Source organism: Mauremys reevesii, linkage group 23 (assembly GCF_016161935.1).
Source record: "Mauremys reevesii isolate NIE-2019 linkage group 23, ASM1616193v1, whole genome shotgun sequence".
NCBI lineage: Eukaryota > Metazoa > Chordata > Testudines > Geoemydidae > Mauremys > Mauremys reevesii.
Window position 1 is genome coordinate 7,923,416 of NC_052645.1, and position 16,240 is coordinate 7,939,655.

A 16,240-nucleotide genomic window follows, 5' to 3' on the forward strand; every position below is an offset into this window, starting at 1 on the left:
CTGCCACTGGACCAGGTACCTGGAACTCTCTGCTCACCTCCCTTCGCTTCAGTGATTTCCTCTCCTCTTCCGAAATGCAGCTCATCACCCACCTCTGCTATGCTCAAGCTGTGGCCACCAGAAAGAAGAGGACCAGGAGGAATTTCACACAGCTAGAAATTTCAAATCAATATCAGGTCCTCAGTGTGGAAACTATGGAAGGTATCTCTCAAGATCCGGCAGGTCCTAGGGAATGGAAAGAGGTACGGGACACACCTCTGTATGGCAGCTTGGTGCAACCTATAAGAAAATCAGCCCTGCCTGCATAGAGTTCTCCAACCTTCCAAGGAAGCCAGAGGATCCTCATTGGGGATTCAATACTCAGAAGACTCAAAGAACATTCTGCAGGAGTCAGACAGACACCAGGACAGGGCGCTGCCTTACGCAAGCCAAGACACGAGACATCACTCCAAGATTGGCCAGGCTTCTGAAACCAATGGGCAAAGATCCATTGGTGATGGCTCAGATCGGCACTAATTACAAGGCATCAGGGGTATCTTGCAGATAGTAGATGATTTCAGAGAACTCGGAAGCATGCTGAAGATGAAGAATGTCCATGCAGTCTTCTCTGAGATCTTCCTGCCACACAAGAAAAGGAAGACAGAAAGCAGATTCTGGAAGTGGCCTGCTGGGGTATCTCCCTTGGGGTTTAGAGAGCACGGCCCCTTTAAAACCTTGTTCTAAGGCAGAGGAAGGGCTGATTGTTCCAGGGGAGTGGAGAGAGGGAGAGCGACGGGGTGTGTGTCGTGTCTGGAGCTCCAGACAAGATGCCTGCAGCGAGCAGGCCCTCACCTAGTGAAGCAGCCAAGAACCAGCCCAAAGCCTGGAAGGGACAGAGCAGCCGACCGGGGACACCCCAGGAAAGGAGCCAGGAGGAGCACTGTGCCAGGGAGGAATCCCCCAAGAAGGACAAACTGGAGCTGGAGCCAGTATCACTGTCTCCCAGAGCTGCATGGGGCCATGAGTGTGGGGCTTATGACCTTGCACTGGGAATAAGGAGGGAGGCTGTAGCTAGCTAAGTGGGGAGGCTGTTGCTCTGTGTGGGTTTGCAGAAAGCAACAGAAGAGGGCACCGGAGGGGATGCAAGGGATGTTCACTGGTGCCAAAGATCACCAGGAGCCAGGGCCGGCTCCAGGCACCAGCATCCCAAGCAGATGCTTGGGGTGGCAGTCTGCAAGGGGCGGCAGTCTCTGTGGTTTTGCCCCAAGCAGCGCGCCGAATTGCCGCCGGACGGCGGGGACAGTCCGTGTGCCCATAGGGCAGCACACGCGTTTCCACGGCCGTGGCAATTCGGCAGCAACTTCTATGTTCATCTGTCCGCGGGGGCGCAGCTTCTGTCTTCCGGCTGAAGACAGAAGCTGCCTCTGAATTGCCACCGCCGCGGAAACGGGCGTGCCGCCCTAACGGCACATGGACTGCCCCCGCCGTCCCGCGGCAATTCGGCGTGCTGCTTGGGGCGGCAAAAACAGTAGAGCCGGCCCTGCCAGGAGCACCCAACACTCACTGCTGGACTGGAACTCTGCCCAGGATTCCTGACCTCTGAGTGTAGACACAGTGCTCAGCATCTGCCCTTTTACACTGTGGTACCACTGGGTCTGGGGGTCCTACCGTACTGCTTCCCCTATGTACCCCCACATTGTTTTTCTCCATCCATCCCTCTGTAAATAAATATTTCCCTTTCCTACATTAGTTGTACTATCCCAGTGTGTGTATGTTTACTCTGGGGCAGAAGGGAGTTTCCTGCTGTGTTCTTGCGTTTGGTTTTCTTGGCCGGAGCCCCTGCGGAGTGGACGCCATCTTGGCCACAAAGGCGCTATAGTTACACTGGCTAGGAAAGGGGTGTGCGGTAGAAGGTTTTGGTTTTGTGGAACATTGATCTGCCTTCTATGGGGAGAGGGGGCAGTATAGTTTGGATGGCCTCCACCTAGGGTGACCAGAGAGCAAGTGTGAAAAATCAGGACAGGGGTGGGGAGTGAAAGGAGCCTATATAAGAAAAAGACCCAAAAATCAGGACCGTCCCTATAAAATTGGGACATCTGGTCACCCTAACCTCCACCTCAGTGGAAGGGAGTCAACCTCCTTGGGGACAGACTGGCTAGAGTAATAGGACTAATAGCAAAAGGGGAGGGTAAAAAGAGGGGAGATGTGAGCACTCAGCACAAAATCAAGATGGTGAGAACAAAATTAATGAAGGAACCAAAGGACATGAATAAAAGAATTTCTTGAATCGCCGATATACCAATGCTAGGAGCCTGGGTAACAAACAAGAGGAATTTGAATTGCTCATTCATGAGCATAAATTCAATCTAGTTGGTATCACTAAAACCTGGTGGGATGATTCACACAACTGAAATGTTCAACTCAATGGTTATCAGCTATTTAAGAAGGATTGAGTGAGGAGGGGGAATAGCAGAAGAAAATGATCTTGAATGCTTCTAGCTTATGTCCTAACAGATACAACGCAAGATGGGGTACTAGTCGGTGTGTGCTCCAGACTAAATCAAACTAGGGAACAGAATGACACCCCTACAATGTGTAGAGAAAAAACATTGATCCTGGGGGACTTGAGTGACATATACAGGAGGTCTCATGGTGACAGTACTAAAATGACCTTGGAATTCCTGAACATTAAAAATGACAATTTCCTAACTCAGAAAGTGTTGTAGCCAACATGGGGAAACTCTGTGTTAGACCTTATCCTAACAGATAAAGAAGAACTGATCACAGAATTAAAAATTAATTAATTAGGCACAAGTGAGCATGACTCGATCACATTTAAATGTGTGAGCAGAATGAAGTCCAGACCAGTATATATATCTGGTGCTTTTTAATGGGGCTAATTTCACAAAACTAAAAACAATTATGAGCCAAATCCACTGGGAGGAAGAATGTAATCATTAAAAAATGTGAATGATAATTGGAAATCATTTAAAAATACCTTACTAGATGCCCAAAAAGCCACAATCCCACAATAGAGGAAGGCTGTATGGTTAAAAAGCCTGCCTGGTTTAGAGGGAAAGTGAAGGCCACTGTAATATATATAGATATAAACAAATGGAAGAAAGGGAAAGTTGACAGTAATGAATATGTCAGAAGTTAGGAACTGTAGAAAATTGATAAGGGAAGCCAAGTGACACAGGGAGACATCTATGACTAGCAGAGTTAAAGACAACAAAAAGGTTTTTTTAAATATACAAGGAACAAAAAGAGTCCTAACAATGGCATTGGTCCATTACTAGATGGAAATGGTAGAAATATCAATAATAAGGCAGAAGTGTTCAATAAATATTTCTATTCTGTATTTGGGGATAAAACAGATGATATAGGCTTATCATATGGTGATGATAACAATTTCCCTAATTTCACTACTTTCTCAAGAGGATGTTAAACAGAAGATACTGAAGTTAGACATTTTTAAATCAGCAGGTCCAGATATCTTACATCCAAAAGTTTTAAAAGAGGTGGCTGAGCAGCTCAATGGACCAATAATGTTGATTTTCAATAAGTCTTGGACAACTGGGAAAGTTCCAGAAGACTGGAAGAAAGCTAATGTACCAATTTTTTAAAATGTCAGCCTGACATTGATCCCCAGGCAACAGTATGGAACAGCTGATATGGGGCTCAATTTATAAAGAATTAATGGAGGGTAATGGAATTAATGCCAATCAACATGGGTTTATGGGAAACAGATGCTGTCAAACTAACTTGAAGTCTTTTTTTGATGAGATTACCTGTTTAGATGGTAAAGGTAATAGTCTGTAAGGCATTTGACTTGGTACCACAGGACATTTTGATTAAAAAACTATAACAATATAATATTAACATGGTGCACATTAAATGGATTAAAAAGTGGCTAACAGCTAGATCTCAAAATGAAACTGTAATGGGGAATCATCATCAAGCCGGTGTGTTTCCAATGGGATCCAACAGGATTGGTTCTTGGCCTTCCGCTATCAATAAACTGGAAGAAAACATACAATCATTGCTGATAAAGTTTGCAATGACACAAAAATTGGGGCAGTGGTAAATAATGAAAAGAACAGGTCGCTGCTTCAGAACACTCTGGATTGCTTGGTAAACTGGGCTCAAACAAACAATATGCATTTTAATACAGCTAAATGTAAATGTAAATCTAGGAACAAAGAATGTAGGCCGTGCTTACAGAATCTCGAGTGCGAGTAGAGAGGTTATTTTACTTCTGTATTTGGCACTGCTGTGCCTGCTGCTTTAATACTGTGTCCACTTCTGGTGCCCAGAATTGAAGAAGGATGTTGATAAATTGGAGAGGGTTCAGAGAAGAGCCACGAGAACGATGAAAGGATTAGAAAACCTGCCTTATAGTGATAGACTCCAGGAGCTCAATCTATTTAGCTTAACAAAGAGAAAGTTAAGGGGTGACTTGCTCACAGTCTATAAGTACCTACATGGGGAATAAATAGTTAATAATGGGCTCTTCAACTGGGCAGAGAGACATATCACAATCCAATGGCTGAAAGATAAAACTGGGCAAATTCAGACTGGAAATAAGGTACAGATTTTTGACAGTGAGAGTAATTAACCATTGAAACAACTTAGCAAGAGTTGTGGTGGAGTCTCCATCACTGACAATTTTCTAATCCAGACTGGATGTTTTTCTAAAAGCTCTGCTCCAGGAATTATTTTGGGGCAGTTCCCTAGCCTGTGTCATACTAGATGATCACAATCGTCCCATCTGGCCTTGGAATCTATGAATTTGACCAGAAATTCTAGAACAGAGGGTCTGGATTCAATTCTCAGCTCTGTCATAGGCTCCCTGTTCGACACTGGACGAGTCACCTGATCTGTCTGTGGCTCAGTTTCCCCATCTATAAATGGGAATAACAATCTCTACTTACTCTGTCTTGTCCATTCAAATTGTAAACCCTTCTGGGCAGGCTCACCCTGTCCTGTGCCTTTTAGGGCAGGGCCCATCTTTTCACTATGTATGTACAACTGCTAGCCCAATACCTTCCCGTAATCATGTTTGAGTGCCTGTGGACTGCAGGTACAGTGCTACAGCTTGTGACAGCCACGTGAAGCCACTTATGAGCTGACTGACAGAGCTGCTCAAAATGTTTCCATTGATACGTTTTTGAGGGCAGGAAAATGAAACCAAATAGAAATTTTCACATCTGTTTTTTGTCGAGAACTTTTTTTTTTTTTTTGGCAACTGGGATTTTTTTCTTTTTAAATAACCCCTCCCTTCCCAGAAAATTGGAGGAAATTTTTAATGAAAACTTCTGAGTTGGTAAGTTCCCTGGACCTGTACATGCCGACTATTTGGGTTTAATTGCCCAGATGGGGACAGCTGACCCAGATCAGACCTAATCTCAGGCTCTCACTATAATGCCCTGTGGAATATGGCATCAGAGAAGAGAGAGTTGGGTCTTTAAATGTTCCCAGGGACCACACAGGGCAGCTTCTTCCCAGTTCAAATCCCCTCCCTTCCCTGCTGATGTAAGCAAGGGCAGCTGATTTGCAAGCGGATGGAACTGTGCCTGTTTAATGCTGTGGTGACTGTGCTCTCGGGCTGGTGTTGTCCAGAAGTTGCCTGTATGAACTGATCTTGGTCCAAATCTTAGGGAACAGGTTTGCAAATGGCTGCAGAACCAGCCTAAGTGCTCCCTTTTGTTGGCAGCTGAGAGAGATCAAGGCCAAAATGGGTCATGGAGTGGGAACTTCTGTCTCTCCGGTAGATGTGGTCCCTTGCCATGCCAGGCCTGGCAAGGCAGCACCTCTTACAAGCACTAACACATTTGTAACATAACAGTCAAGGGAGGTGTGTGCATTGCACCCATCAGGGGTGGGACTGAGGCTTCTTAGACTGCTCAGAAGCTACTGAGTTCCTCTGTGCAAGTGTTCGTGTCTCAGATGTGAACCGTAATTGCCATATTGCCTATTTCCACTACCCGTGTGCCCGAGTACATACGCCCTGGATGGGATTCAGAAGACCTGAGTGCTATGCTCCCTGATCAACCACTAGCGTTCTGTGTGATCTTGGGCTTGTCATCTCACCTCTCTGTGCCTCAGTTTCCCCATCTGTAAAACCAGGTTAATGATACTGACCTCCTATGTAGAGTGATTTGAGATCTAGTAATGAAAAGTGTTAAATAAGAAGTAGGTATTACTATTGCCATTGGTGTGGGTGGGGAGATGTGATCTGGTCACATGGCACACCTACATTAGCTTCATTTGGCACAGGTATAAATGACATCACAATATGCAGCATGCAGAAGAACCGGGCCTCCATCTCTTCCTGCCAAACTCCACTTTGCACCTTCTTTCACCAACTGTTATGTTTGAAACTGCCCCCCACCTGACAGCGGGACTTCCCTTTAACAGCCAGTTCTTAGCACAGTTCCCTGCAGTGAGCTCTTCACCCTGGCCTGTACATAGCGTCTGGTACCCCCTCTGCTGAACGTCTGAACAGCGATGGTGACACCTATAGGAGAAAAGGAAGGATTCAATGAATGGGTAGGCAATTTGCATTTCTGGGGCAGGCCAGAAACTGCTAGTTTGGAGCCCATCACATCACTTTCTGAATGTAAAGTATTTGTGAGCAGATTACTTTTGCTTCTCCAGACCTGGGCTACATGTGTGAGAAAGGTAGAGTATTGTCCAGACTGGCCAGCTGGGCTATATAAAGCTGCATGAGGATAAGGGTCTTTGACTAAAGGACTCTCCATGGACTTATGACACCACAGAATGCACTGGGACTTGGTCAGACCTCAGTTCACCATCTTTAAAATAGGGGTGATATTATCCTACCTAGCAGGGACGGCATAAAAATGAACTTGTTAACATTTGGGAGTTGCTGAATTATTATGGCGAGATTATGGTTTAAGGATAGAAGAACCGGTTGAAATGTTTTGAATGTTGATAAAAAAAATTGTTGAAATTTTGATGAAAAATGGAGTGAGAGTAAGGGGCTGGGGGAGGAGGGATAGTTCAGTGGTTTGAGCATTGGCCTGCTAAACCCACAGTTGTGAGTTCAATTAATTCTAGGAGATTGGTATATCTCCAATTATAAATAAATAAAAACATTTTTAGCAAAATTTGTTTCATGTTTTTGACCAACTATAGAGATGGATGAAATGATTTCTGAAATTTAAAAATTTCAACCGAGCTATCCCTCCCCACCCCCACTGGGAAAACAATTTTGGGAAAAAATAGCATGAATTTTTGCTGGTTTGTTTTTTTTATAATTTCTGCCAGATTCTGTGTGTATCAGGCATTTACAGTGTTATGGCAGTAGTAGCTCCTGTATGGAGAACTGCAGGTGCACCAAGGCTCTGAGTTGACCTAGGCTCAGGTTCAAGAACATTTGCAAGAGGGACTTGAAAATGTTCAACCTCGACAAGGCACGCTGGGAAGACACAGCTAGCCACAGGCCATACGGGAGGGCTGCGCTGCACAAGCGAGTAGAAGAGGCTGAAATGTGATGGCTGAGAGAGAGGAAAGGGCAGCAGACCTGACGTGCTAGTGGTGCGCTGGCTTCATCCTCAGGCTCTGCGCCTTAAACCTGCATTAGCTGTGGCAAGGATGGTCACTCAAGAATTGGATTTTTTAGCCACTCGTGATGCTGCAGCATGACAAACGTTAATGGCACCGCCTGGGCTCTTACACCATCATCTTCCAAGACGGATGGCTGCCAGCTACTACTGCATGTGATACGATCTCCCGTCACACCGCAGGCAGCACTGGGAGTTTGCATTAATTTGCCTCAGATTCAAAATCTGCAATTCACAAGTCACAAATTTTGCAGAGCAGCACTGGGCGGGGGGGTTGGTGGGGGGAGGGGGATTCAGTTATCTGGCAGTACAAACCCCTTCCACTTTCCAGGGCAGTTGGGACAAAAGCTGAGCCTGCCTTGGTTTGTCCTCTCCCAGTCTCTCTGTGGCTTTGCTGCTGACTAGAATTGCTAGTGTGGGGCTCTGGGATTAGTACATACGCAGTAAATATTCTTTCACTGAGCACCAACAGTTCACTTGTGATAACGTCCCTGCCCTGAGGTCTCACGGGCGGGGATGTTATCCCTGTATAAAGAAATTGAGTGCAAACCACTAAGCCCATCCAGTTTTTCCTGGGGACATTTACTCCTTAGAAGACCTTTGATGTTTAGAAATTCCCACGTGCCAACCAAGGTTGAGAACAGACCTAACCCCGGCCCTGCCCATCTTCCACCCTGTGGCCCCACCTCCCTCCTCCTTCTCTCCCCTGAAGCCAGTGGGGACTCAGCTCCAGCCAGCAGTCTGAAGCTCGAGCCCGCCAGCATCCAGGGCTGCCCTGGGACGCTCAGGCCAGCCTGGGGGTCAGGTCATCGGCTTGGCCGGGTGCTGGAGCCAGCCAGACGGCCAGTGGCTCAGGGCAGCTGAGGTGGGCGGGCCAGAGCTCCTCCGACAGCAGGAGGAGCCACAACGCTCAGGGGAGGCCTGTGGGTGGAAGGCATGGGGCCGGCAGGTTAGCATCCCCGAAGTGGGGGTTCACCCACCACCCATGCATGGCCCATGGGAATCTTAATACAGAATCACAGAAATTTTGGGCTGGAAAGGACCTTGAGAGGTCATCTAGCCCAGCGCCTCCCCATGGGGGGCAGGACCAAGTACACCTAGAGCATCCCTGGCAGCTGTTTGTCTAGCCTGTTCTGAAAAACTTACAGTGATGGGGATTCTACCACCTCTCTCGGTAACCTATTGCAGTACTTACTAACCTAAATCTGCCTTGCCACAGATTAAGCGGATTACTTCTTGTCCTGCTTTCAGTGGACATGGAGAGCAACTGATCACCATCCTCTTTACAACAGCCTTTAACATATTTGAAAACTGTGGTGACCTTTCCTCTTCTTTTCACAGTACTACACATGCCCGGCTGTTTGAACCTTCCCTCAGAGGTTGCATTTTCTAAACCATTTATCTTTATTTGTTGCTCTCTTCTTTGCTCTTTCCAATTTGTCCACATCTTTCTTAAAGTTTGGCACCCAAAACTGGACACCGTATTCCAGCTGAGTTCAAAGTAGAGCAGGACAATTACCTCCCATGTCTGACATACAACACCCCTGCCTTGCATCGTTGGCTGATATTCAATTTGTGATCCACTATAACCCCCAGATCCTCTTCTGCAGTACCACCACCTAGCCAGTAGTCCCCATTTTGCAGTTATTTTTTCCCTTCCTAAATGTAGTACTTTTCACTTGTCTTTATTGAATTTCATCTTCTTGATTTCAAACCAATTCTCCAAATTATCAAGGTCATTTTGAATTCTAATTTTGCCTTCCAAAGTGCTTGCGATCCCTCCCAGGCTGGTGTCAGCCACACATTTTATAAACATACTTTCTATTTCATTATCTAAGTCATTAATGAAAATATTAAATACTACCAGACGCAGGACAGACCTATTCAGGATCCCACTAGATATGTCCTTCCAGTCTGATAGTAAATCATTGATAACTACTCTTTGAATACAGTTTTTCAACCAGTTGTTGCACCTACTTTATAGTAATTTCATGTAGACCACATTTCCCTAGTGTGTTTATGAGGCACCCTAACTGGGTTGCTCTATTTGAGTTTAAAACCTCACGTGTTTGCACTGTAGTTTTTTAAATTCCCTTTCTTCAAGGTTATTTCCATGCTGTTTAATAAGCTCTTATCTTGTAAGCTAAAATACGGTTGCAGGCCTTAACCCGGTGTGACTGTGTTTGGGGATTTCTTCAGCATTAAAGTATCCTAGGGACAGAACATTCAGGACCAAACCCAGAGATATAATGAGGTGATGAAAACTAAACTACAGTGCAAAACAGATTGAATCGCCTTGTGTTTTGTTCGTCTGGCCTCCCACATCCCGCAGCCCAGCTGGAGTCAAGCTGCCCTTCTTCATCCTTGCTCCACTCCTGTTGTGCATCAGGCAAACACAAAGAGACACAGTTCAGTCTCCATCGCACACATGCAAGTATGTCAAAAGCCAAAGCAGGGGAATTTACAAATCACACTTTCTACTCACCAGCCCAGCCCTGTAACTCCCTGAGTCTCTCCTCTGGCTCCCCCTTCTCCACCACATCAGGCTGGCTCTCACCTTCAAGGCCTTTCACAGTTTAGCTTCCCCCTACTTATCCAGTCTCTTATCTCCCCGCACTATGACTCACCCCCTTCCCTTGCTTCCAGCCTCCTTTCCATTTCTCCCACAAGCATCCAATCGTCACACCCACAGCAAATTACCTCAGGTTGGTGGTCAAGTGGGTGGCCTGTTAGTGATGCAGCAATATCTCTTCCCAATGTCTCTTATTTTAAATAATTTTTTTAAATGTTGGCTGCACATTGTGCACTTGAGGCTAGATTTTCGACCGAGTTCAGAACCAGATTTTCAAGAGCTCTGCATCAACAACTGGGACCAGATTTTCAGACAAATCCCACAGCCCTATACAAACCACAGATCTGGTAGGTATCACTGTACCCAGTGCTGAATGCAACCCCTTCTGGGGTGGGAGAAAGCAACTATTTAACTCCATAGAACAACAGTGCACAAGAATGTAGAGCAGAAAGGGAAGAAAAACATGGCATTCAACTGAAACGGCAGGAGGGAATTTTGGTAGGTAGAATATCGGGCCAAATTTTCAAAGCACCCATGAGCAGGTCTGGATTTTCAAAAGGGCTTGGCTCCAATTTTAGGCACCTAAATAAGCAAGATTCTCCAAAGTGTCTAGCACCAAGCAGTTCCCATCGTGACAGTGATGGTCACATTTTCAGAAGAGTTTATTTTGGTACCCATACAGGAGCTGGCTTGTCTGAAAATTGTAACCCATGCACCCTTGTGGTGCTATTATCACCCTTGTCTTCTTCCCTCCCCTCCCACAATGAGTCCTCTGTCTCTTACGTTATGGTTGTACAGGGCCTGGCACAATGCAGCTCTGAAGCTGACTGGAGCCTCTGGGCACTGCAATACCACAAATAATAAACACTAATGCTAGTAACCCAGCACAGCATGTGAAAACCAAGGCTGGGAAGCCACCATGCAGAAGAGGGCGCTGGGCTTTGAGTGTCCCTTTTGGTTGGGGAGTTTGTCATGCTGTCAGGAAGAGTGGGGAAAGCTTGAGCTTGGTGGTGGTGCTGGTGAATGCCTGCTAAGATTGCTGGCCTGCCCTCCTGGGCAGCCAGCAGGACAGAGCTTTGAAATCCACCCCCCACCGCCTTCCCCAAAGCCATTCCTGAAAGTCCTGGAGTTATCAGAGAGCCGAGGGAGGGAGGCTGGAAACATGACCTTCCTTGTTTAGTCTCAGTCAATAAGCAGCAGGAAAACATCACCATCCTGTTTTCGAGGCGATAGCACGCAAATAAGAATGAAGGAAAAATACGGCGGCCTCCTGACAGGCTGTGATTAATTCTCATTGTATCCTGCATTGAACAGAGGCCAGGGTGCTGTTCAAATATGTAGCCCCTTTTCCCCCACCCCCCAGGCCTGCGAAAGGCTGGGCAGGCTGAGCCCGCTAGGGCAGGGACAGTGTGAGTGGCTGGTGACGAGGGGGCACGGTCTGGAGAAGCAGAACGTTTATAGCTGGATGCACTCGAGGAAAGTGCGTGTTGCCAGCCAGGCCCAGTGACCATAAGGCCAAGGGCACCTGCTGTGACGTAAGAGCTTTGGAAGAAGTGTTTTAGGCCGGGGGACGGTGGGGGAGGAGCACCTGTTGTTTTCCTCCTCGAATGCTTTGTCCCGTCAGTCCAGGAGAGTGTGATTCACCTGCCCTGGCCCTGCTGCTATCAATTCCTAACCCCTCTGTGACACAGCCCCAGGAACAGCTTTTTCCCACCGTGTTGTTCTCAAGAAGAAATATCTCCCAAGCCACTCAGGAGACCCCAAGCTAGCTGTGTAAAGTGGAGACACGCCCGGCAGCCCCACCCAGACTCAGCTGCTCACCAGACCTGTATGTGAGTGTGCGAGGGCACACAGAGCCACAGTGCTAGAATCTCCCCCTGCCCCAGGTGCGAGCATCCCCCAAAGGCGTGGAGATGAGAAGGGAGCCCACCCCATCCACACTGGCTAGGAGAGCCCAACCCGCACCCTCCTAAGGGGTGGCAAAGGCAGATTCACCCCAAGGTCTCCTGAGGCACAATAGCTCCTAGTGCCCCCCTTGTGCCAGCACCAGTGCCCCCAGTGTGGGCGTGCGGCCCATTCGGCACACAGGGGGCCACGTTTCTATTACTGCTCAGACCCCAGTATAAACAGGAACTTAGCCACCCTCAGGGGACCACAGAAAGGCAGCGAGGAGAGAGGTGAAGGCCCGACCCTGCTCCTGACACTTTCAGTAAAACGTTGTCCTGTGGCTGGTAGGGCAGCTGTGCCTCAGAGACTGCACGGTGCCCAGCCAGGGTCTCCCCCTGCCCATAGAGAACGGTTAGCAGCCCAGGAGCTCAGGCTGCAGCTGGCTAGGGGGCGGGGGCACTGCCTCTCCAGGCCTTCCCACACACTGCCTGGGGGGGCAGGCTGAGAAGCTGGCTCTGGGGGTGCCATGGGGGAAGGAGGGTGCTGAGAAGCTGATTATGGGGGTGCCCTGGGGAGGAAGCATGCTGAGGAGTCAGCTGTGGGGGTGCAGTGAGAGAAGGAGGATGCTGAGGAGCTGGCTGTGGGGTGCCGTGGGAGAGGGGGGATGAGGAGGAGCCAGCTGTGGGGGTACCTTGGGGAAGGGGACCATGCTGCCCTGGCGAACAGCATTGCCACTGCCACACCTTTTTTACAGTGCGGCTGGTGCTGGCCCCACCCAGGAGCCTGAACTTTGCCATTGTCTCCTGGCAAAGAGCCCAGCCAGGAGGCGCTAGTGCATAGTGGGCGGGTGGTGCAGAAAAGCGCAAACCCCACGGCAGCGAAGTTGAGACTCACCGGCGCGGCGCCTCCTGCTGGTCATCTCAGGAATTAGCTCTCCAGCGTACAGAGCACCTCCTACTGGCCGGTGTCTTGCCTGTGGCTGCTGTTATATCCTTGGGGGCAGCCGGTTTAGGAAGAAATCACTTGAGGCCAGAGAGCAGACAGCTAACAAAGCTACCATTTATTTACAGACACGGAGCTCACCTGACCAGCTGATCTGAAGCTGGCTGGGCTATCCCCTAATAATCTAACTCAGTTGCCATAGGAACAAAAACCATGACAACCAAATACACAACAGCTGCCCCCTGTGTCACTCCTGGACCCCAGTGCCCTTTACCTCAGGGGTCTGCCCTCCGCAGTACCCCCCTCTCAGGGGAACCCCCAACTCTCTAAACCCACCTCGCCTCAGTGGCTACTGCCAGTCGTCATCCAGCCCCCTCTCACTGGGGCAGACTGTAAAGGTCACTCGTCATTGGCAAGGGGGTCAGACCAGCTGCCTCTGCCTAAGCCTGGGCTGCACCTCTGCAACCCCAGGACCTGCTTCGGCCTTTAGCAAGGCCGCAGCCTGGGGACTGGCCAGGCTGGAGTGCACCAGCTCCTCTTGCCTTTCCCCAGCCCTGCTCTACTCCCAGTACCCTGAGCGCCTCGGCAGCTAGATCCTTCTCTCTCCACCGCTAGAGAGAGACTCCTCAGCCCTCTCAGCAGGGCCAGCTGGGCCCTACTTGAGCTGGCCACAGCTGTGGCTGCTTCCCCAATCAGCCCAGCTTGGCTGCTTTTAACCCCCATGCTGCAGGAGTGGGGCAGTTGCCCCACTACACCCATCCAGTAATTCAATTTCATGGCTCAGGATCTGATCTGGTCAGGCCCATCTCCTGCCCCCTTGAGCCACCTGACTCCAGCCCCAAAACCCCACCCCAGTATCTATCCCAATCCATTCCCTCCACTGGGGACTTCTCCCCTCAAACCCATCAATCCCATCTGCACCCTCAGCTCCTCAGCCCCAGAACTCCACCTCCTAACCCCATAGCCTCCATACCACCCTCTGATTCTAGTCCCACCTCCACCCCACAGAACAGAAAACCCCCATCCCGACACCCCAATCTTGTAACAACCCCCTCACGCACACAACCCCCACCCCATTGCTCATCCCAGTCCCACATAGATAGAGATCATGGACCCAAGCCTGCAGACACAACTCTAGTACCCACTCCTCCCCTTCTGCCTCCTCCAGCACATTCCAACACTTGCCCCTTGCTTCCCCATGCCCATCCTCAGGACCCCCATCCCAGGGTCCTTCCCTAGCCCATTGCTCATTTCCATCACTAATCCCGCTCCCCACCCATCCCCAACTCCCTGTTTGCATGAGAAATATTTATTATTTATCTCAACTGCCTACTACATATGGAGCTGCAATGTTTCTATTCCCATCCTTCCTCTCCCATCTCTGGCTATAGCTGAGAGATTTTGCCTGATAAGTCTTATACTGTGTAAAACTCTTTAAAAGTTTTGATGTCTCTAAGAAATTAAATACCTGCTTTCGTTTTTGTTAAATACCCTGTAACTAGCAAGTGTAGCTCTGAAATAGAAAAACGATGCTGATGAGAAATTAATGTTAGGTGAGTTACATAACAATACTTTATTTGTTTCATTCATCAATACACACAGCACCCCCACATTCATTGGAACGATCTTGGTACCTTCTCACATTTATTTCTGTGATTTACATTGGTGTGAGTGACAAGTAACAATAGCAATTGATAAAAATAGCAAGTAATGTTGTTTTTCCCAAGGTAAGTAACAGATGAATGATCAACAAGAAGTGAAGTAGTAAATGTAACTATGAACAAAGCCATATGACAACACAGATTCTATTTTCATTAAGACCTTCTTGTTTCTTTAAGATGATAGATGGTTTTAAAAATCCTCAACAACCTCTCAGTGAACAAGATAAGTCAACGCATTTGTAAATTCTCCAATAATTTTTAGTGGAAAATAGTTTTCTCACAATCTTGCTTGAACTTTAAGCAATGTTCATAGGTATTTTCATATTTATCCATTAAAGTAGTTTATCTGCAGTTCATTGTGTGGTACTTAACAGGAATTTTTGGTTAATGTAGGGATACAACATATTTGAGGACTTCAGTAACTCAGCCAGAGGTTAGGGGTCTATTACAGGAGTGGGCGGGTGAGTTTCTGTGGCCTGCAATGTGCAGCAGGTCAGAGTAGATGATCATGATGGTCCCTTCTGGCATTAAAGTCTATGAGTCTATATGGAATCAGGTCTATTGTCTTTGACAGGGTCACACTGGTTCTCTCATGGATTAATAGCCGCTACTGTAATAAAATCGACAATCTTGTTAATTCTGGATTCCCAAATGTTTATTTTACTTTTTCAGAGCATGTCTGGAGTGAAAAATAAAAAATCTTCATCAAGAAGCAATGGAGTGTTAGTGCGTTGTTCCGAGTGCAGACGTAGTTTTCAGAAAGACTATTTTAATGAACATGTGAGAAGATGCCATGCTCATCTTGAAGAGCCTCAGAATTTTCAATTCTAAAAGACATGCCTCAGTTTGCCAATCTGTTTGCAGCAGCTAAAGCCACAGCAAGTGGGAAAAGACAGAAGTTAAGTGAAGTTTCTGAACGTATCAATACCAGTAAAGTCACGTCTAGCCCAGACCCACCGCATACGGAGGCCCCTTTGCCTGTAGATACACCAACTCCTCATGAAGTTTCTTCTGATCTTAAAAGGAAGTAGATGCACCATTTGCGCAAATGTGTGAGTAAATCTGTCTATCCTTACATAGAGCCAAATTATTAATCTAAAATATTCAAAATGCTTCCTGTCTGTAAAAACAAGGTAGGCCAATAACTTACTCAATATTGAAAAAGTGCTGTTTCTAATATTGACACTCAATCTGAATCTAACATAATGCTTTTAGTTCAGGATGACAACAATACCAAACTATTGGCTGATGATATTCTGCTAAGTGAAATTGACTAAAAAGTATTGCTTGAGGAATCCAATGAGGAGCTAATTTCCATCTTCACTCTGCTTGGATTCTTTTCTGATTTAACAGCTTGAAACCTTGTGAACATAGCTTCATTGCTGCAAAGGAAGCAAGCATTTTAGATCCTAGATCTGTATCTTACAAAATCTTAGATATAGCCAAAGAAACTAGTAACAAAGTGTCTATGTTGCTTGGAGGTGTGAAGAATTTCACATCACAAATCACATCAACTAGTGACATTTCTGTTTCATTGATTTGTGAGTTCAGGAACATGATCCTGGCAGGTGGCCTAGAAATTTACCTGAGAAACTTAGGCCTGTGCTAGT